This window comes from Lepidochelys kempii, chromosome 7 (assembly GCF_965140285.1).
Source record: "Lepidochelys kempii isolate rLepKem1 chromosome 7, rLepKem1.hap1, whole genome shotgun sequence".
In the NCBI taxonomy this organism is placed as follows: domain Eukaryota; kingdom Metazoa; phylum Chordata; order Testudines; family Cheloniidae; genus Lepidochelys; species Lepidochelys kempii.
This window is the reverse complement of record NC_136386.1, coordinates 109,024,413-109,048,412: the sequence shown is the minus strand read 5'-3', so window position 1 is coordinate 109,048,412 and position 24,000 is coordinate 109,024,413. Positions and strand designations below refer to the sequence as shown.

Below are 24,000 nucleotides of genomic sequence, written 5' to 3'. Positions count from 1 at the left end.
GATCAAAACAAAACAGTTTGGGCATTTTTAACCTTTTTAATAAAAACAAAGGAAGTAAAGGGTGGTGGTGGTCCTACTGCCCTGCTCCCTATAACCTTTAGCCCAATGGTCATTTGACATGCGGGAGACCTGGGTTCAAGTCCCTGTTCCCGAGTGGGGACTCAAATCTTGGTCTGCTACATCCCAACTGAGTGCCCTAGTCACTGGGCTAAAGGCGGGGGGCACTGCCTCCTGCTGTGGCACCTAAATCCCTTGGGAATCTAGCCCGAAAAATCAAAACATTTCCTTTTAGAAACATTGAAATAGTTCATTTTGACATTTCCAAAAACATTCCTGTCTTTGTTTCAAACCATACAATTTGCTGAAATCAATATGAAGTTGCTAAATGTTCTGGCTGACCCAAATCTGCATATTTTCAACAAAAGAGGTTCCCATCAAATATTTTCACCCACCTGTGAATTGTACTAGTTCAGTGCTAGTGTGCTATTTGCACTAGTTCCTGCCATTTAAAGTGTTAGATCTGAGCAAGGACCTGGCAGTTCGTTTGTCTCAGAGTGATGTGCAGAGGTGGAGCACTTGAAGAATAATAATTGAGGGTGCTGTACTGTAGGAGGCAACATCTTTCAAATTAAATGTAAATCTAACGCCTAAAAATCTCGAAACCTTTTTTTTTTCTTCATGAATAGAGCCATATTGGGTGATTACATGCTGCCTACCTCAGTTTCCCCTTTCTATTTCAGTTGGATTAAGTTTTCATCTTTGCTCTCTCTCCTAAACTCAGTCATATAGTGTTACTGTGTACTGTTTAACACCTTCCATGTTCAGAGGAAAATGCTTTTCAGTGGTGAATGAGGTGAGATATTCAAATGCAGTGTGTGAGAGAGAGGAATGTGTAAATCATTTTGTGATAAAGTTTCTCTATCTAGATGTAGGATTAATAAGTCATCCTGTTCTTTTCTGTTTTGGCTATTTATTGCGTATCTTGACATGAACTGTATACATTGTGCTTATGTGCCCTGAGCATTGATTGTTCTGGTTTAGTCAGAATAAATTTTGCTATCAACTTAACATACAGTAATGCATCAGATCTTTGTATTTATATAAACAGATTTAGATATCCATGTGTGTTTTGTGCTGCTTATAATACTTACACCTGTACGTTGTCTGCCAATAGTGATTGAACTTCAGCCTTGCGCAGAGGGCTGGTGCAAGCATTATGCCCATTTAAATTCCACTCACGTCCTCAAAATAAGGCTTTCTTGGGGCATACATCTTTTACTGCCCTTTGTATAAGGGTCGATTTTCCCCCCCTCGACAAATGCACAGGTTTCCATTAGTGACTTTGCAGTCTAGGCTGTGCACTGCAATGAATTATGTTTAATTAGGTTCATTTACTGTTGTAAATATTTATAATCTCACATCAAATCCATTCTTAATAGAGACTTTCAGCCAGATTGCCCATTGCTTACACCTTGTGCAGTCATTTGCCTCAGTGCAAAGTGGATGTAAATTTCTACCGTTTTGACTTAGCAACATTTTAACCCCTACGTCGCCCTGGTGCGAGTGATTGCACATTGCACAAGGCAATGGGGAATCTGGCCCTTAATGTTGAAGGATTAAGGATCAGTGGAGCTGTTATACTTCATTTTACACAATGGCATTTTTAAAAAAGCAGTGCAGACCATTGATTTTGGTTGACTTTATTGAGGTCCCAACAACTTTCTCATGACTTTGCTGGTTCATATATTCCCTATTTTATGTACAGATTTACATGTGATAACTGGTATTGCTGGGCTGTTTAAAATAAATAGAGGGATGTAGCTGGTTCTGCAGTGCCTCCCCTGTGCTTCACAGTAAAGAATAAACTGTGCTCTTATCTCTGCTATTGATTAGAGGGATTTCCTAATAGCTCACGCCTGGATTTTGGGATTATGGGCATATGATGTAGATGATTCGAGTTGGTTGCCATCTCCATGCACAGTTGCTGTCTGTGATCTGTTTCAATGCATGTGCCCGTTTTTCAAAATTGCCTGCTCTTTGATAGAGGAGACTTGACATGGGATCGAATTCTGGCAAGGTGCTGCACATAGGGTCCTACCTGAAACCCCAGGGACTTGGGGCCAGAGATGTATAGGCAGAAGCCTTCTGTTCGGATGCTCGGTCCCCAAAAATTCCTGCGGAGACGGCTTTGCAGATTCCATAACAGGAATTAGAGCTAGTTGAAATTTTTCTCTTACGTGGTATTATTGTCCAAAAAGTGACCTCTTGTAAAAAATGAAACTTTTCACAAAAAATTGTTAGCATTGGAAGAAAGAGATTTTTTAAATAAATTTTGTTTATTTCACCAGGTTCTAAATGGACCCATTTATTGTGAAATTTTGTGATTTACTTTACTGATATTTTCGTACAAATTTGTATCAAAGTCATTTTTGGCTTTTTTGGGTTCCTTTTGTTACTGTACACTGGGTTCTTGATTAGACAAAAACCATGTTGAAAACTTTTATCTAAAACCCAGTGTACAATAAGAAAAACATTTTCATAAAAAAAAAAATCACAGAAAATGACTCCAAAAATGGAAAATGGGTCTGTTTGGGACTCTGTCAAACAGAAACAACTGTGCAATTTCAATTCCGCCGCCCCTTCCCCCCCCCCCCCCCCCCAGTAATTTCTCCTTTATTGAACAGGAATCAGGTTGGGGCTGAGTTAGGAGTTATCATCTGCACTATATTACCTTTTTTGTCACTCCCTAATTTAACAATGGCAACGGCCCCTCACAAGTATATACAACCTCCTGATAGTAAGAATAATCTGCATGGCTACAGCTATACTTGGTGCACGGTAGGATTTGAACACTAGGGCCAGGTTCTTCAAAAGTGCTCTGCATTGACTGAACTTTGCGACTACTGAAGTCAATGGAAGCAGAGCTAGGTCTTTCAAAAGCCGCACACCATATGTGATCCCATTTTGGAACCCATGATGGTATTTCACTAGTGTCCTGCTTAATCACTCTAGAGCACTGGTTCTCAAAGCCGGTCCGACGCTTGTTCAGAGAAAGCCCCTGGCGGGCCAGGCCGATTTGTTTACCTGCCGCGTCCGCTGGTTCGGCTGATCACAGCTCCCACTGGCCTCGGTTTGCCGCTCCAGACTAATGGGGGCTGCAGAAAGCAGCGCGGGCCGAGGGATGTGCTGGCTGCCCTTCCCGCAGCCCGCATTGGCCTGGAGCAGTGATACTGAAATTTCCTGCAAACCAAAATTCTGGGGAAAAAAATGTTTTGGGGCCAATTTTAAATGTTTTGGATTTGATAAAATCAAAATGTTTTATTTCCATATGTATCATTCCAATGTTTGTCCTCTTTATTTTATATTTTATAATATACAAAAATTAAATGAAAAGTTGTTGAAACAGAAAATTGCAATGTTCCATTTTTGATCTTTTTCTCTCCATTTTTTTGTTCAAAATGAAGTTTTCATCAAGATTGACAGGTTTCCTCAAAATACTTCTCTTGAAATGAATTGGAATGTTTCGCTGGAAAATTTCCAAGCAGCTCTCATGCTTCCCAGTCTTTAATGGATTTGCCCTTGCAGCATCCTGTGCGGTAGGGAAGTGCTATCATCCCCATTTTACAGGGGGAGAACTGAGGCGCAGAGAGACAAAGTGACTTGCCCAAGGTCACACAGGAAGTAGAGCAGGGAACTGCACCTGGGTCTCCAGAGTGCCAGGTCAGCACTAACCACTAGGGTTCAGGAACAGGTTTCAGGGGGCTTGCCAAGCCACAGAGCCCCGCCACCTGGGGCTGAAGGCCCACTGTCCTGCCAGGGCTGAAGCCCCAACACTCCAGAACCCTGCTGATTGGGGCTGAAACCCCACCACCCCAGAGCCCTGCCACCCCGCAGGGGCTGGAGCCTTGAAGTCCTGCCGGGGCTGAAGCCCCAGAACTCCGCCACATGGGGCTGGAGCCCCGGAGCTCTGCTGCCTGGGGCTGAAGCCCTGCTGCCCCATAGCCCCACTGCTCCATTGGGGCTGAAGCTCAGAGCCCCGCTGCCCCACCGCCTGGACTGAAGCTGAAGAACACTCAAGCCACAGAAAACCCATTTTTTTCTATATATAAAAGCCTGAGCATCCGAGCTTCATGGGACTGGGGGCAACTGCCCTGTTTGCTACCAGTCCTGGCTTTTATATGCAGAAAACCAGTTGTGTGTGACACAGGCGGGCCGTGGAGTTTTTATAGCATGTTGCGGGAGGACCTTGGAAAGAAAAAGGTTGAGGACCCCTGGTCTATACGATAGAGTTAGGCAGCTTACGTCGACCTAACTATGGAAGTAGCTACACTTAAATTTTGTTCCCACTGACGGAACTGCCTTGTTATGCCAACGTAATAACTACACCTTCATAAACCTCGTAGAGTCAAGGTCGACGTAGTTAGGCCGACGCAGCATCGGTGTAGATGCTGCATTGGTAATTTGGACTGTGACTGGCCTTCAGAAGCTGACTCACAATACCCCATGCTGACAGTCAGGGCTGACCCTAGCTATTCTGGGGCCCCTACGCAGCCCCCCCGTGGGGGGGTTTGTGGGGCCCCAGGTCTTTGCGGCGGGGCGGGACTGGCTTGGGGGGCAAGGGGGAACCTACCCCCAGCACTCACCGGTGGCACGGCTGGGGCTGCACTTTCCGCCACTGGTGAGTGCAGACCTGGCCCTGCTGTAGTCCTCTGGGGCGGGGCAGGGGCGGAGCAGGGTGGGGGAAGGGGCAGGGCAAGAGCGGGAAGAGGCGGGGTTCGTGGCTCTTTGTTATTAGCACTATTATTAATTAATGTTTGTACAACACTTGGAAAGCAAGGTGCTGTAAGTGAATCAGTATTTCCATGGATGTGGGAATTCAAGTTTATTACATTACACTGTGCTTTAGGCCTACAGGAGCACCTCAGCTGAATATCACTTTTCCTTTCTTTGACTATATTCGGTGCAGGGCTTTGGACTGCTTTAAAAGCACCCAGAATGTAGAGAGTCTGATCCTGAATTACAAACCTTTAGATGTTCTCATCTCGTATGATGTGCTTCATGCCTGACCTGCAATAGACCTGCAATTCCAAGTCTTGCCTTCTCTAGAGACCATCAGTCAACAAACCCAATTTTTGTGTGTGATTTGTGTATGTGACTAAGAATGAAATCCTAGTTTCATTGAAGTCAATGGCAAAACTCCCGTTGACTTTACAGGATGTCAGGAGATTACCCTAATAGTTTCCACTAGGAACTTTGCTTTGGCCAGCAAATTCAGCTAACTGTGATGAACTCAATCTTATTCAGACCTATATCCCCCACAACTGACAGATTATTGCATTTAATTCACTGTGCTCTTCAGCCCCAAATATACCCCTATGAAAATTAATGTATGAGAAATGCAGCTTTCTACCTGAATCTCTGACGTTTCAGAGCATTTGCCATAAGGATTTTTTTTTCACCCCCTACTTCAGGGGTTGTTGATATACCCAGAATATTAAATGGAAGAAATCCATGATAAACTGTTTATTCTAAAAGAACAGAATAATCAGGACTCCTATCCTTGTCCTCAAAGACTAAAGAGTTTCTAAAGTGGATGTCTTTCACAGTGCATGCTCTCTTTTATTGAGGGAAACAACAAAGACAGGGCATATCACAGTGTAAGATTTTACTGACTTTTGGCAATTATTTCTCACATTATAGGGTTTGGGGGTTGGTTTGTTTTTTGCACATTTCATGGAGGTTTTGAGTAAATACCATATATATGGACTTGACATGAAGCGCTTTCCTTTTATTTACACATTTTCAGAGCCACATTCTGACTTCACTTATAACTCACCGAGCTCGGACCAGATTGTTATATAAACTAGAAAATCCTCTGACATGAAGATAGCAATCTGTCTTCTACACAGCCACGGAAAATCTTGAAGACACATCCAGTTACACTAAGGGGAGGGCAAATCCTCCAATGGGCTAGATCAGTGAGGGAATGTATAGAAAAGAATGAAACATGCTTAATGGGTATATTGTGACTTCAGACATCATGCAAATCTCTCATTGACAGCAATGGTAATCGCACATGCAAATTTACAGCAGTATATGGCACAAGAGGTGTAAGAAAAGGTGTGACTGTCGCTGCATTAATCTCATTCATTTCTTTATACTCCTAGTTAGAAAGAAGCACTTTTCCTTTTGAGGTAGTTTTATCTTACAGTCCTTACCCATACGCAAAGTACACAGCTGCTCCAGTCCCTGCATCACCTCTTCCCCAGGGCCCCCGCTTTCCATGGTGGTTTCAAGTAATAACAGACAGAACAAAGTAAATTACCAAGCAAAATAAAACAAAACACGCAAGTCTAAGCCTAATACATTTAAGAAACTGAATACAGGTAACTCTCACCCTCAGAGATGTTCCAATAAGCTTCTTTCACAGACTAGACTCCTCCTTAGTTTGGGCCCAATCCTTTCCCCTGGCACAGTTCTTGTTAGTTCCAGCTCAGGTGGTAACTAGGGGATTTCTCATGACTGGCAGCCCCCTTTGTTCTGTTCCACCCCATTTTATATCTTTGGCACAAGGCGGGAATCCCTTCTCTCTCTGGGTTCCCACCCTTCCTTCTAAATGGAAAAGCACCAGGTTTAAGATGGATTCCAGGATCATGTGATATGTTCACATGTCCTTTGAGACTTCATTACTCCCTGGCTGGTGCACAGTATACAGGAAGGCTTACAAGTAAACAGAGCCATTTACAACCAATTATCCTAGCTAATGGGAGCCATCAAGCAAGATTCCAAGCCACCATTAATGGCCCACACTTTGCGTAGTTACAATAGGACTTCAGAGTAATACTTCATATTTCTAGTTTTAGATACAAGAATGTTACATACATACAAATAGGATGAATACACTCAGTAGATTATAAGCTTTGTAATGAGACCTTACAAGAGACCATTTGCATGAAGCATATTCCAGTTACATTATATTCACACTCATTAGCATATTTCCATAAAACATGGAGTGCAACGTCACACCATCAGTTTGAAATTTCCCTTGCCAATTTCACATTCTTTCCCAATAATACCCATTTTTAACAGTGTGGTTTTTTTCTCTCCCCGTTCATTGTGTGAAATGCTCACAAAAAAAGGGGGAATTGACTGATTACAGAAAGGAAACAGTCACAACGGATGAAATTGTGGCCCCATTGAAATAAATGGTAAAACTCCCATTGACTTCAGTGGAGCCAAGATTTCGCGCAAAGTGCTTCCAGGTGCAGTGCGGTCGGGTTGCAAGCTCATTGGGGCAGGCCTTGTATATACAATCCTAACACAACGGTGCCCCAGTTTGGTTGGCCTCTAGAAATTACTACAATACAAATGTTAATAATAATAAAGAAAACAAACCAAATAGGCAAACATATTTTTCCCTCTAATCTCCTTCTGTTCTGGTAATCTTGGAGCTTAGTGTTATCTAAAAACAAGTCAGACAGACGTGGTTTTTGGTGGTAGTTGTTAAAGTTGATGGGGTCCATTTAAATATGTTGTGCCAATTTCTCATCCCAGATGTACACGTGGAACAACTCTATAGATCAGTTAAAATCACGCTAACACATCTGAGGACAGAACTCATCTTGAATCTGGTAAATAATTGCCTAGTCTCTTTTGTCTGCAAAGCACTTTGAGGTCTGTAGCTGGAAGGCACTATAGAAATGCCAAGTATAATGTTGATTTTATTCTTTTTATTAATGCACTTTAAAAACAGATTCAGAAACATTTTTCATTTGGAATGTGAAGTCAAGACAGCTAAGTGCAAGCTGCTTTGTCACCTGTTATTATGAAAAATGTGAAATGAAGTAAGATCTGCTATATATAATATAGGCTTTTTGCTCCTTTCTACTTTTGAATATATTGAACCAATAAACACATTTCATTGATATTTTTGAATGGAAACCTTTGTCTTTCTCATGCATAAAATGCTCATAACATCATTTTGTTTTCTTCTATCAGTATAGATGCTCTTCCACATCTTAATTTTCAGGGGATTATCACTCACCCGTACAAAGTTTCTCCACAGTGAAATCTGACAGCCAAAGGCTTATTTCTGAAGCAAAAATTTTTTTGTAATATCTGGGTGGCAGATATGTAAACTGGGGTTTGTATGCTCACACACTCTCTCTCTCTCTCACTCTCTGTTTATTTTGTTCTTTGTTGTTGTTCTCTTAGGGCCTGATTTTCAGAGATGCTGAGCACCCACAGTTCCAATTTACATCAAGTGGAGTTGTAGGTGATCAGCACAATTGGGCTTTGGGTCATTATGGCTCATAAATATTGTTGCACATGTGAGAGTTCCTACAGTCTTGGGCAACCATTGCCTGATTTCTAAAATTTCAGGAAAGAGGTTGGGGGGAGGGATAGCTCAGTGGTTTGAGCATTGGCCTGCTAAACACAGGGTTGTGAGTTCAATCCTTGAGGGGGCCATTTAGGGATCTGGGGCAAAAATTGGGGACTGGTCCTGCTTTGAGCAGGGGGTTGGACTAGATGACCTCCTAAGGTCCCTTCCAACCCTGATATTCTATGATTCTATGATTGACCATGTTTAAATACATAAAAGCCAAGAAAGTAATTGAAAATCGAGGTATGGGCTGTCTGTTCATTTGAAAATAGCAAGAAATGTTCAGATTTGCAGTAAATGTGCTGATAGAATGTGTCCCTTAGTATTTAGATGTATTACAGTAACACCTGGAGGCCTCTGTTTGGATCATGGCCACATTGTGCTAGGCATGTACAGCCACATGTGAGACACAGTAGTTGTACTGAAGAGCTTACAGTCTAAGGCGCAAAGGGCAGCCTGAACTTTGAGTTTCCCTCCTTTTTGTTGTTTTTGTGTATCTCGCCCTTAAACATTGTTTTTTAATGTTTAAAATGTTAATGCCAGCCAACTGAAATTATTCCCCCTGCCCTTTTTATGTTCTTATTCAGGAGGTTATAAATATCATGTTACACGGGAAGCAAATTCCCTTGTTATCAGATTGTTCTGTGGTCATTTTTCTTTTCCTCAAAAGCAGATTGGTCAACTTTATCAGTGCTCAGTCATTTGTTTCCCATTAAACACAAGCGATTAGGATGCTATTTGGCTGGCCGGGAAGAGCAACTGCCCTGTTTTTATCTGTAAACATAGCCTTAAACTGGAAGACACCTGAAGCTGGCAGGAAGTGAGATTTAATAGGGTTTAATGTCCATGAGTGGGAATAGTCTGTTGTTTCCTGGTAGGGTAGGCTAAATATCAACTTCCAAAAAAAAAAAAAAAAAAAAGTTCATTTAAGTGCCCTTAAGAAGCTGAGCTAACAAATCCAAGGAGATCCAGAGTTCAGACTGACTTGCCTTGTAGAGCTGTGTCTAGATACCACAGGAGTCTTCGGTCAGTTCCGTTATGTTACATTCTGCGTGTGCTGCTGTGCAGGCTGAGTTAGACAGATAAGACAGCTTGGATTTTCCATGTAAACTCTGAATTTCTTGGCTCTTGTGAGTGTAAAAATCTGAGAATTAAAACTATATGAAATGAATGATTTTTGTAATGAATACCATTTAAATGAATGGCATTACATTGTTACACAAGGGCATAATGGACCATGTAATATAACTTACGGTCACCTAGGTCTTCATATTTGTCACTATCCTTCATCATACCCATTTGTCAACTTTACAACAGCACAGAGGAGAAATCTGACATCTTCCTACTCTGAAAATATCTTCCATTAGTTTAGTTTCACTGTTAGCAGCATAGGAACTATGACACACAGCAAACATTTCTGATTCCATCGGCAGAGGGCAGTGATGCACATACTTACTATTCAGTTCATGGCAGCAAACTATCAAGTCAGTTTTTAAACTGCAATGCGGAATGAATTGGGCAAATGTTTAATTTATGACCCTGACCCACCTCCCCTCGCCGCACAGGAATAGGTCAAGGCTTAGTGGAGATTGTTTAGTCTGTAAATGTACTGGGCTTCCTTCAGAGATGAGTGACAAAGGTGCTGCATGAACGCTAGCATGTATACAATTGTATGCTAATGCCAATTTTCAGTTATTTCCAGATTTTATTTGTTTAAATGGCAAAAATGATTAATTCACCAATTCTGGAAAAATGTGTGATAAAACAAGTCTTTTTTTTTTTAAAAGTATATTGAGACCAAAAAAACCAAAGAAACAATAAACGCCACCTGCTACTAACTTCTCTTTTGTTGGAGTTATGATTAAATATGACCCTATAAAGCAAACTTTTATATCTGAGTTAAACACATGAACATAATGGTTTGTCATGGACGTACTGGCATGACTCTTAAATATAGCAGTGCAGAAGTTGCCATTATAATTAGCTCAGTTAGAGACTACATAGATTTACTTAAAAAAAGAATGTGTCTATTCCCTGGTTGACATAATCTCTTCAGAAATACACTGTTAAACCTGCGTGTGTGGGTATAGTCTTTAGTTACCTAATTCAGTGTTGTATATCCTTGTTGACGGTGTTCTATATTACAGTTATTAATTGAAGACATCAACATGTCCCATGTTAAGAGGAATGATTTATGGTGCAAGGAATTATTTTAAAGGTACTGGAAATGATCAGGTACACTGATACTATGTCTTTTATAACCCAGAAAAACCTCCTTCTTTGCATTTGTGGTTTAAATTAAGTGCTAGACTGGTTCACATGTTTTCAGATGAAAAGAAAAGATGTGCTCTTCAACTTATTACACAACATAGCTCAGAACTAACATGACCAGCTTTAAATTAGAACCTTAAAACAAAGAGAAGCTTTCACAGTATTTTTATAGCTCCATTTTCCACATTAAAATCTGAATTGAAATGAGATTAGAAAACCTGAAAACAAAGTGAGTAGGCCTCATTCTCGCCGTGAAAGGTCATTACAATGGTAAATTGTTAACAGAGTTCACAAAATGTCATTAACAGGATAAAAATGTGCTCCTGGTATTTCCCATTTTTGTTATTTCTCTCACGATGACATTTACTTCTCAAAAATGCAACGTCGAAAAACTAGGCTTACATGGGACAATGAAAGAGAAGCATTTTCTGGAGGAAGGAAATCCCAAAGGAAAGCTTTTACTTTCTAAATTACTTTTTTTTAAAAGCATTTCCACAGACACATTATTTCTGGTTTTTGTCGCTCTTTGTATTTTCTTTTCAAAACAAGATGAAACCGACCATGCCAGATTATAGGAGCACAAGGCCCACCCCCTGAATTTATTTATTTTCTGATGTTTTTGAGGACTACATTTGCTTTGTAATTTTTTTTAAAAGGGTACTTAATGAGTGCTGGATCAGGCCCACAGAACTTGATCTTGCTTCCACTGAAGTCAATGAGAAAGTTCCTTTCAGCTAACTTCAGTGGGAGCAGGATTTGGCCTCTGTTGATGATGTCAGCAATCTAAGATCCTCCTCAAATAATTTTGTTTTCAGCTGTGAAAAAATCGAATGTGGATAAATGTACCACTGTTTATGTGAACAAGATTACAAGAGAGGAAACCGACATTCATCAACAGTAACTCATTGGTCAATTAAGCTGGTGGCCTCTGACATAATGTCATTGGTCTTTGGGTAGAGGGGACAGATTCCTGTGAATATCTGCTCACTGTCATTCCCCACAAGCTGTCCTAGAGTTTTCTTTACTCAGAGCCTTAGCCTTTACCCATCATCAGGGCGAGACATATGCTTTGTAATGAAAGTTGATAATAGTGTGTCCCAGATCATGACACAGTGACCTATAAGAACAGCTATACTGGGTCAAACCAATGGTCCATCTAGCCCAGTATCCTGTCTTCCAACAGTGACCAATGCCTGGTGCTTCAGAGGGAATGAACAGAACAGGTAATCATTAAGTGATCCATCTCTATGGGCTAGGGCCAAGGGTAACAGCAAACAAGGGGCAACCGCCAGCTGGCAAAAGAGAGAGACGGTGGCCATGGAGTATTTATTTAGATTTATAATATGTATCAGAAGTGCCTATCCCTGGTTCTAGGTGCCTTTGACGATCTTATAAATACACCCACCTTGTCCTGGTTTGTCACTTTAGGCCAGCCCTGAGCAAGCAGCAATGAGTGAACTGCCTCCCTCAGGAGTAGCTCCAGGACATATTGTGACACAGACACCCCTCTGAGTCCCAATTCCTTCCCTGCTGCCTCCTTGCTCTGGGATGGGGTAGTAAGTAGCTTTTAGCCTCTCCTGGCAGTAAACAATAACACCCTTTGTGCAGGCCAGGGAGCATGGGGATGGCGCAAAGGCTCCACTCATTTGCCACCCATTCCCTGCCCACCTACTCTTGAGTTGGGGAGTAAGTGGGGAGGCAGCAGCCTCTCTGCAACCGGACACAAGCTCTGGGTAGTTTGTGCAGGGGTATAACTCCTGTTTATTCTCGTGCTTGGGCATGTAGTATAAGAAGCCATGATTTAGCCCATAAAAATAACCTAGCAGCATCCACTCACGCTGAAATCAGAAACTAACCAACTGGAAATAAAATCAATCAATCCCATCCCCACCTCTTTAATATATTTAGGGGGAATTCAGTTTTAGGGGCGTCCAGTCATAATCCCACCAATGGTAGCCTTGCATCACTGGCTCCTCAGCCAAATATATGCACCAAATGTCGGAACCTGGGTGACAAATCTGGTACTAGAAACCGGGTCTCCTGGCTCCTAGGCCATTGTCCTATCCACTAGGCCACACTATCTCTTCATCCACATAAATACCAGCCTGGGATGACTGTGCCCATCCCATTCCCAGCACCTGGGTAAAGAACTGGGCCCTGCAGGGTGCCCTGAAGGATGGGCTATTTGTGACCGTGGCGGGGATATGTTCCGATATGAGGGCTCCCTCTTGGAGAATGCCCTGTCCCTCTTATTTTTCAGTAATTGTTCCTGTTTCCATTGTGTTTTTCCCATTGGCTGGGTCTCTGGTCACATGGTGCTGGGTCCCATGTGTTTGTGTATATACATGAAGCTTTGCCCGTTCTGCTCAGTTTGGGATCAGTTTTTAAATCCCTTGCCTTTTGGGTGCAGCGGGTCCAGGGTGGAAGGCAATACTTTACTGAGGTCCCTTCCCAGCCCTACCTTCCTGTGATTCCATACAGCAATAGGAAAAGGGAGGCTGAGCAGACAGCACTTTCCCACATCATCTGAAATTAAAGCATAACCAACACAGTATTAAATCCCCCCCCAACCCCGTTTTTTTTTTTATTCACTGCTTTCTGGCACTCCATTAACGAAGCAGCTAAACCCTCTGACCAGCTTGATCTGTAATAAGGCTCCTCTTATTTATTTCCCTGTCCCTCCTAATTTTCTCTTTTCTTTTTAGCCTTTCTTGTTGAGCCCTTCTGCACTGGTAACTATGGAAACACTCATGAATGAGTGAAAATAGTACACGGCTACTACTAACTTCGCTTACTAAAGCTCTGCCTGATCTTTTCATACAGCCTAGGGTATTCTGAGATCCTAGAGAAAACTAGATACGTTCTGCTCGTTATTTGCAATTGCAAGCTGCAGAATGCTGTGACAGAATTAAGTGAACCAGGGGCAGTGCAATCTGTTACAATCACTAAGCTTTTGCAAATTACCTCAGAATCTTTTCTCCAACCTTTGACAATAATGAGCCTAAATTCTGCAGCATAAAATCTTGTTACTGTAGTCTTTTGGGCAGTTTCTTCATTGTTCTTAAGGGCAGCGTTTCCGATGCTGTAGTATTCTGGAATGATTTAGCGTGGTGTATTGCAGTGATCCAGTAAAAGGAGCTATTGGGTACCTTGTTGCCAGGCAGAAGAGGGAAGTAAAGGAAATCAGGCTGCATAATAAATTAAGAGAAGGCAGTCATGGGCAATGCCCAGTCAACCCAGTGAGTGCCCACAGATTGTTTTTGCTGCATGTGTTATTAGCCCTTTAGTATCAAGGTGCCACTTGAGATCAAAGGGTTGCAGTGCTCCCAGAATGCTTCAACCCTTTCTGTTTACAAAGATGTCTCTCCCCATCTGGATCAGCAGCTACTCCGTGCTTGCCCAGCTAGCTAGCCAGCCAGCCCATCTTTAATCCACTGTGCATGGCATGTGGTGTGTCTGTGCAAGCCAATTAACTGCAGCCTCTCTATGTTTGATCTAAACTGGCATTTCAAACTGATTTTCATGGAGACACCCCCCTTCATATCTTTGCATATTGCATGTGAATTCTTGCTGTCTGTGGAATTAAGTTACATATATGTGTGTGCGGGGGGGAACCTACTTTGAAAAAATGGACCTGTGCGTGGAAATGTTCCCCACCAGGGTGGCCGTGTGGCTACAGCAGTGCTGTCGAGTGTTTACTGTGAGAATCTGGCTAAGGACGCGGAGTTCTGCAGGAGAGTTCTGAAGAGTACATGTACAATGAAATGATCTATTTTTGATGTGAAGAAAGGGGAAGCCAGTTCTTCAATTCACTCTGCTTCTGTGTCCTGACAAGGCTCCTTTAAGTTCAGGCATCAGTAGCCCTTCAGTCATCACAGGGCTAACAAGCTGGGATCCACAGCTTTTGTGTTGTGTTGTTCTCTACTGGCCACCTCTTCTGATTGTAAAGCAGCTTGACACCTTTTCTCCCACACTTAGCCTGCTCCCCAGGTAACACAAATATGTATCAAAGATCAGTGATTAGCTATGGGCAGGAGATTTTGAACAATAAGACGCTACCCCCACCCCCTAAGCTTGGTAGGCCCTGAACTCAAATAGAAACTACTGATACTAGAATGATGGGTGATTTGTATTTCTGGTTGGCTCTGGAAGTGCTGAACGGCCTGAAAAAAGAATGTTCTGGAAGCTACTCTGAGCGGGAAGTACTGGACATTCTGCAAGTCAACTCATTCTCACAAGACTCCTAGCCCAAGTTTGCAGCCCCGAGAGGCTTGCATAGTTTGCATAAGACTTCTGTGGAGTATCAAGGGGATTTATCCGAGCACCAGAGCAAGGACAATTCTAGGCAGGGCACTATGCAACAGATACAATGGCTCCTATGACCACTGCAGTGGTGCAGACACACCACAGCATAAGAATGCGCCAGCCACTCTGTCTCACTCCCACAACACCCACTTTCTCATACATGCCTATCCCATGCCGGAGCATCCCATACACTGAGGTCTGTTGCAGGAGATAGGGGGGTGCAATGACAAGGATATTCCCTGTAGGCCCTGGGAAGCTGCTTTACAACATCTTTGTGCTGCCAGAGATAGTGAAAAAAGGGTTGCAAGATAGCCAGGAATCAGGCTCTGTATAGTTAGGATTGGATGTGCTGCATTTTTAAATGTTTAGAGTCTGCCTCTCTGTGTGCTAGGAAGCAGGGCTATGAGGGGATTCAAGATGGAGGATCTTGCCGCTTGAGAGATGCACTCTGATGCCTCCTTCATGGAGACTTTACGCTGGTTCTTTCTTGTTGTTGTTTTCCTGACTCTGAAATAAGTAATGCACATGTTGTTTTTTGTTTATGAACAAATAACAGCTGGATTTCTGGGGTGCTTATCAGAACATCTGCTGGCTTCCAGCAATTAGCTGGAACTAATAATCAATCAAATTAGGCAGGATATTTTCTGTCCCAGATCATTAACCTTTCATCACATTTCATAGAAGGGCTTATTTTTTCTCCACAGACCTCCCCACTCTGTAATCAGGTTGATAGGAAATTAATTCTGAAGAGTTTGGTTAAAGGCAGGATGGTTCCTAAATGGAAAGTCCCCAACACGGTGGGAAATTTTGGATTTGGGGCTGATCTCCATGGCTCAGGGATACCTGCAGTAAAAAAACAAATATCACATGGATGAGGACAAAATGGGAACCTAAGTTCTTTTTGGAGACTATGCACAACAGATTTCTGTGGGAGAAAAAGCCCACACAGCTCTTTCTGACATGGACATGGAAGCCCAGAGTTTCTGGAGTTCAGGGCCAAATTTTCAAGTGCTCAGCACCTCCCAGTGGGGCCCAGTTTTTCAAGAGAGTTCAACTCCTCTTTGGGTATCCACACAAGGGCCAGATTTTCACAAGCACTATGTCCCCTATAGCTCCCATTGTGACCTGAAAAGTCAGATTTCCAAGAGAGTTTTGCACCCAGTGTGCTGAGCGCGTTCAAAAATCTATCCACTTCTTTTTGGTATCTAAATGGGACAAGAGCTCTTCTGGGAATTCTGGATTTCAAGGCTAGCCCTGCAAACACTTAAACACATGAGTGTCTTTATTCATGTGAGTTGTGTCACAAGAGTTCCGTGCACACCTGAGTGAAGTCACTCACCTGCTGAAGTATTTTCAGGATCAAGTTCTTAAACGGTAGCCAGCAGCTCTGGATGCTTTACTAAAACAGGGTAATAAATTTATAAAGCAGGTCGTAAGTTGAAAAAGCTGTTGTAAAAAATGTTTCCTTCCTGAAGAGATGTTATCAAGCCCTTTACAAGCAGGCTGCATGAAACCCAAGGTTGTGCTCACTCTTTGGAGAACTGTTAGGAAGATGAAGCTGGACCTTTATGTTCAGTATATATTCCAGTTGTGCAAGTCATTTAGGTAAAAGGAAGTGGTGGTGAAAGTAGGAAATTGGGTGTAGGTCCAGGGAGAACATTCTCTGGGTTCTTTACTTTCCATATGATTCTAATACTGGAGAAAGTTGCCAGCCCTGAAGCACTGAGACCAATTTCTCCTCCCCACACATTCAAAACAGGCACAAGTAAGACTTCTACCATGCTGCCCGGCAAAAGTATCAAAACTAGATCTAGTAAGAACATTTTAAACGGAACAGTTTTCTGTCAGAAAATATGGTTTCATTGAAATCAAAACATTTTGCAGGATCATGGAACATGTTGATTTTGATGATATTTTGAGGGAAAACAGCTGAACACAAATAATTCTTTCTCATGTTGTTTTTGTTATTCAATTATATTACAATAATTTTAATATTATATATTATATGTTTAACCGGTTAGAGAGATGGGACATTTCACCTTCTTGAAATGAAATGATTTGACATTATCAAAAGAAAATATTTAATTATTCCCAAAGCTAAATTTTCTGACATTTCTGTTCCACAAAAATTTATGAAATGTCAACTTTTTGTTCTGATTTAGAATGGAAACAAATTTGGAAATGCCAGTATTTCCCATGCAATAGAATTTCTGGTTTCTAGCCAGCTTTAATCAACCCCTGATCTGGTGAGGCCACCTGTAGGGGTAGAAAAACTTGTTGAGGTTTTGCGGCAGATCTTGTCTCTCAATAAGGACCTGATCCAAAGCCCACTTGAGTCAACATCAATGATCTGGGATGATGGGATTAATTACACCCTAAGCAAGTTTGCAGATGACACTAAAATGGAGAGAGAGGTAGATACACTGGAGGGTAGGTATAGGGTCCAGACTGACCTAGACAAATTGGAGGATTGGGCCAAAAGAAATCTGATGAGGTTCAACAAGGACAAGTGCAGAGTCCTGCACTTAGGAAGGAAGAATCCCATGCACTGTTACAGGCTGGGGACCGACAGGCTAAGTAGCAGTTCTGCAGAAAAGGACCTGGGAATTACAGTGGACGAGAAGCTGGATGAGAGTCAGCAGTGTGCCCTTGTTGCCAAGAAGGCCAACGGCATGTTGGGCTGTATTAGTAGAAGCATTGCCAGCAGATCGAGATAAATGAATATTCCCCTCTATTCAGCACTGGTGAGGCCATATCTGGAGTATTGCATCCAGTTTTGGTCCTCCCACTACAAAAGGGATGTGGACAAATTGGAGAGAGTCCAGTGGAGGACAACAAGATTGATTAGGGGGCTGGGGAACATGACTTACGAGGAGAGGCTGAGGGAACTGGGGTTATTTAGTCTGCAGAAGAGAAGAGTGAGGGGGGATTTGATAGCAGCCTTCAACTACCTGAAGGGGGGCTCCAAAGAGGAGGGAGCTTGGCTGTTCTCAGTGGTAGCAGATGACAGAACAAGAAACAATGGTCTCAAGTTGCAGTGGAGAAGGTCTAGGTTGGATATTAGGAAACACTATTTCACTAGGAGGGTGGGGAAGCACTGGAATGGGTTACCTAGGGAGGTGGTGGAATCTCCATCCTTAGAGGCTTTTAAGGCTCAGTTTGACAAAGCCTTGGCTGGGATGATTTAGTTGGGGTTGGTCCTGCTTTGAGCAGGCGGTTGGACTAGATGACCTCCAAAGGTCTCTTCCAGCTCTTGGTGATGAGCTGCCAGAAGCTGAAGAACCGGTTCCTTCAGTTGCTCTGGGTCTTCGGCGACACTGAAGGACCCGCCGCTGAAGGCCCGGAGCAAGTGAAGGACCCGCCGCTGAAGGGTCGGAGTGCCGATGGGTGAATAAAAATTCACAGGGGAGCCTCCCCAGCCGAGAGCTCAGGCGGGACGGACAGGACGGTCCAGTGGGCCGCATGTGGCGCGTGAGCCAGAGTTTGCCCACCCGTTTAACAACTAGTTCTAAACCGGCTTCAAAATTTAACAATTGGTTCACATGAACCGGTGCGAACCGGCTCCAGCTCACCACTGCTTCCAACCCTAATCTTCTATGATTCTATGAAATACAAATGAGTATGTATTAAGTGTATTAAGTAAATATTTACACCCTGATGAAATAAATCACCAGGTCTTAACAAATCAGACCACAATACCACCCAAAATTCAGTCCTTTTTTTGGGGGTGTCCTATTTATTCAGGACTGCAAAATAGATAAAATCTACTAGGCCGCTAGTTCAAGCCAACCCATCTCAGTCACAACTAGAAATGGTTGCTATGCAGTAAATGTTCAGCAGCTCATGTGAAACAAGTTGGTTGCATCAGTCCAGTCTGTTGCCAAGCTGAAAGGTGTCTACATGACTGGTAGTACACCAATTGTCAGTGGTAGTAGAAAGGCCAGTGATTAAATGGGCATGGAGACAATACCGCCTCTGCTGCCATGGATAGATCTTCTGGGGGCTGTGATGGTAAACATCCATGTACTACAGTGATGGGGACCATATAATTAGTCAGGTTGGATTAAGGGCAGTTGCTAGTCCTAAATGTTTTGTATGCATGTTTTTATTTAACATACATATAGAGAAAAGAGGTAGATTTGCCATAAGGGATCTGAATATCTGACACTAAAAAGGCCATGTATTTTTTCAGTAAGTTCTGCAGAGAGGAAATATTTTTGTTGCCTGTAGGACTGGATGGCATTATGAAAAATTAGTTTCACTCCTCAGTATGCCAATCATTAAGTGAATGCACAGTCACAGCACTGAGATTTCATACTGTTACTGGCATTTCGCCTTGTATTGCCATCATCAAACTGAGGTTTCAAATCAGCCACCCCACACCCTCATGATAAAACTCACCTATAAAACACAGCAGGTTTGCCAGCTTTTGCTAAGGAAAGCTGCCTTTAAGATTGCAGATCACCCTGGCCTGAGTAGACAGCATAAAGACAGGAATCAAGGCAAGTGAAAAGCCTTTACTTGTGCAACCTGCACAATTACCAAACTATTCAGAGAAACCTTCCCTTTTAGCTTTTAACTCTGCCAGACAATTTACCCTGTCTCAGCTGTCTCAATGCATTATGTCCTTCAAACACCCTAGAATTACATTTGGAGCCAGCAAGTGCTGCTGCTGAGAGCCGAAAGGTCAGGTAGATTAAAGCAGTTGATCATCATCTTTAACATAAAGACGTCACAGGCAAAATAGTAACACTACGTTGCATTTAGCTTAGAGAAAATCATTCATCCGAGGAGGCTGCTGCTTTTTGTAGGATGGGCACCGAAGAGAAAAGAACTCACTGGCTATGCCATGCATCAGTCACAGTTGCAACTAGGGACGTAGGAGCCCTTTCCAGATTGCGATGCAAATTAATGTAAAAAATGCATCCTCCATTTTGTCTGTATCAATATATATTTTAAATCAAATGCATTTTAAAAGTCCTTCTGCCCCATCATGTTCAGGTTCCCCCCAACACAATATTGAAACTGACATTTCAGGTGGAGAGTTGCTTTATAATGTACTGCACTGCCTTGTGCTGCTATAGTTGGAAACACATCTTGAGAATTTCTGTGAAGGTGGCTTAAAAAAAAAAAAGAATGATTGATCCTAAAATCTTTGGCACATTTGTACTCAGTGGGGCCATTCCTCATCTGGTGTATATTATCATAGCTCCATTGTTTACACCACCTGAGGATCTGTCCCCACAACTAGTTAATAAATATTTATATCATGCAGCAAATTCCCATGGAAATATACCACCATAGAGCTGAACACTCAAAAGTTTACAATCTACAGTAAACAAGGCAAACACACACAAGACAAGGCATGAGACAGTAGTTCTTGGAAGAGAGTGCAATCAAAATTATCAGTGGTTAGAAGGAGGAAAACTTTCCTGGAATAAGTGATTTTTACAATGGGGTCTGAAGAAGAAGAGAGAGTAGACGTTTAGGAGGCAGGAAGTGGGAGATATGCAAGTAACAAGGACACCAAATGAAGTGATTCTAGAAAGACATAGTTAGAGGGATAGAAAATGAAAATGTCTTTAGCAACAGCCTTTTGGATGGACTGGAGAGGGAAGAGAGGAGAAAAGGCAAGGATAGAAAGGAGAGTATTACAATAACTAAGTTCCTGTCAATAAAGAGTTTAAAGTGTAATTTAAGGCAAGAACATAAGAACAGCCACACTGGGTCAGACCCAAGGTCCACCTAGCCCCATATCCTGTCTTCCAACAGATGCCAGGTGCATCAGAGGGAATGAACAGAACAGGTAATCATCAAGTGATCCATCCCCTGTCGCCCATTCTCAGCTTCTTGCAAACAGAGGCTAGGGACACCATCCCCGCCCATCCTGGCTAATAGCCATTGGTGGATGTATCCTCTGTGAACTTATCAAGGTGTTTTTTCTTTTTCTTTTTTCTTTTTAGAACCCTGTTATAGACTTGGCCTTCACAGCGTCCTCTGGCAAAGAGTTCCACAGGTTGACTGTGCATCGTGTGAAGAAATACTTCCTTTTGTTTGTTTTAAACCTGCTGCCTTTTAATTTCATTTGGTGACCCCTAGTTCTTGTGTTATGAGAAGGAGTAAATAACACTTCCTTAGATACTTTCTCCACACCAGTCATGATTTTATAGACCTCTATCATATTCCCCCTTAGTCGTCTCTTTTCCAAGCTGAAAAGTCCCAGTCTTCTTAAACTCTCCTCATATGGAAGCTATTCCATACCCTAATAATTTTTGTTGCCCTTTTCTGTGCCTTTTCCAATTCCAATATATCTTTTTTGAGATGGGGCGACCAGATCTACACACGATATTCAAGATGGGGGCGTACCAAGCCCTTAAACGACAAAGCCATTAGTCACAGAGGCAAGAGAATAGAGAAGTGAGTTCGTCATGATTCAGAAAGAACTCCCCTTTTTCCCATATTGTGGAAAGGCTGTATTTACAAGATCAGAAGTACCCCAAATACTGCATGATTTTTGCAAAACTTCCAGAGCTTTCAAGCTTCCCATGTAATGTTCTGTTATCTGTTGAATCAACACCCCTTATTTAGTCTGCAAAATCATGTAGTATCCACCATACTCTCAATCTACGATTACATCTCTCCCAGCTCACTAACAATGAACTTGGCTCTGAATTAGTCACTTGACGTGTCATGGCATCTAAAGTAGAATAATGTGAATCGGATTTTGTGTGCAGAGACTGAATCACAATAAATGCAGCACTGAGGGAAATCTCAGAAGAAACAGCTGGGGTTTCAGATTTAGAAGAATATTCATTCTCCGTGATGGCATAGCCTGTCTAATTGAAATAGACGCATGGCAGGTTCTGTTATGAGAGTGAAACTCTCCTCATCACATTCCTATACCCTTTATTATTGCTGATGTGGAAACTTTTATTGACACCCGTTGTTTCCTGTGGTGGGGTGTAATCATGGGGGGAAAAGAAGGTGAAAAAGAGAGAGAGAAAGAAAAGTTAGAATTTAAAATGTCAGGACAGAGAAAGAAACAGAGAATCAGTATTAAAATACCCTCAGTAGGCTAAGCTAGTCTACATGTGAGAAATCGTTTAACATTACACTGCGAGACAATAATTACAGCGTATTTGGCTTCATTATGTTTCCCTGTGCTGAAATGAGTGAGCCCATAGGTACTACAACCTCTGGAGATCCCAGTAAGAAACAGAGCTCTGCTAAAGATGCTCCAGAAGACTCTAGAGCCTAAGAGAAAATGTGACCTAAAATTATTTGGGTACTGATTGTCCAAAATCCTCATCTGATTGGCAATTGTGCCATCTGTCCAGGAATCATTCTGTCTTGCCCTAAATCCTGGTAGGACTCTGTTTCCCCAGCCCATGCATTCTTTGTCCCCAGATCTTGGGTTCAAAAAAATCTGATTGTAGACATCATTCCAGTGCAGTTCCGTTGGTGGAATCTGTGAGAGTAGAGAATCAGGTATTGTTACTACTGCGTCAAAACTGAAAAGCAAGGTGAGCGGGGAATGTAGGAAGGCAAGAGGTGGAGGGAAGGCAGGAGAGCGGGAGGAGTGTGGAGGAGGACGTAATTATGTGGAGTTGTGAGGAAAGGGGGAGGGGAGCACAGAAACTAGAGAGGTGGGAGGTGACATCATTAAACATGCTCACGAGAGAGCATTGTTCAGAGAAGGCAGTGATGCCAGCAGTAGAATCCGTAAAGGTGATTTGGGGGAGCAGGTCTCTGGTGGGGATATGGGGGAGAGAGTGGCCCATGCTCACCCCGGGGGCTTGTCTGCACAGGGACATTCAGGCAAGTTAAGACGAATTAATTAAAGCCGTGAAGTTAAAGCACATAAAGCATTAAACCCCCATGTGGATGCGCTCATTCAGAAGCAAAGTGGCCTTTCAGTGAACAAACTGAAATTTTGTTATGTGCTATGTGCTTTAACTTCTGAATGAGAGCATCCACACAGGAGGGAATTAATGTCACAGCTTTGCTTAATTTGTCTCACCTCCCGGAGTAGAGAAGCCCGGGTGACTTGGTTCGACCTGGAGCTTCAGCAGCCGTGCTTGGGAAGCTTTAGTAACCCACCCAAGACTGGTCTCAGTGGGAGCAGAGGCAGCAGCCTGCATACACCCATGGTACTTTGACTCCGGCTGGGGTTGCAGAGGCAGATTCTGAGCAACTTGTACCCCATGGGCTCAGGGCCTTAGGAACTTCCCAGATTCCAAGCAGCTCTGTGTGGGGAGTGCTGCGAAGCAGCCCACACTCGCCCCCAGAGTCCTGGCTCCTGATCCTCAGTGGAGAACTATTTTTTGTGATGAAGTGATGTATGAACAAATATTGTATTATTTTCTGTATAAACGGTTGTCGCTCACTTTTTAGACCCTCTGATGGAAGCATTTATTGTTATTGTCTTGCAATCCACATTTTAAAATGGTATTTAGCAGCAATACAGGCTTCAGATTAATTCCAAACTGCCTCTTATTTTTTGCAATGAGAAGAATAGGACCCAAAGGAAAGGTGAGGGAGGATTGGGGGCGAGGGAAGGATGAATAGCAGCAAAGGAAAGAAAGACAAAAAAGATAAGAAAAGAATCTCTTCTTTGTATACTTGGGTGAATTGACTGAATTTTCTTGTTTTTTTCTTCTTCTTTTAAATGAATACTACCCTACTCAGGAAGCAATGATCCATAAGTGTAACTCCTAAAGGCAATGCCACTTTGAGATTATGGCTGTACAAATAATTTGAGGTAGGGACAGGAGGTGTTCGCTTGGGGTTGAAATGCCATGAAAGCAGCTCAGTTCAGCACTCTCAAACTTGTTGGTCTGGTCTGGGGCTCAGGCTGAACTCTAGGCTTCAGTAATCCAGGTCTGGATCCAAACTTTTCCTCCTTGACCTATCTCTGCCAATACAATGTTCAAATCTCAGGATAGCCTGGGCTTTTTACTAACACAACACTGACTCTGACTGCCACTCTCACAGAGCTGCGATACTCAAAAGGTGTTTATGTGGGCTGTGACTGTGCTAAT

At 42.6% G+C, this 24,000-nt stretch overlaps 1 protein-coding gene across 5 annotated transcripts in view; it reads left to right on the top strand.

Moving 5' to 3' along the window:
* The window catches only part of GRK5 (G protein-coupled receptor kinase 5), a 223,558-nt gene that overhangs the window by 62,827 nt on the left and 136,731 nt on the right, over nt 1-24,000 (top strand). The window lies entirely within an intron of this gene.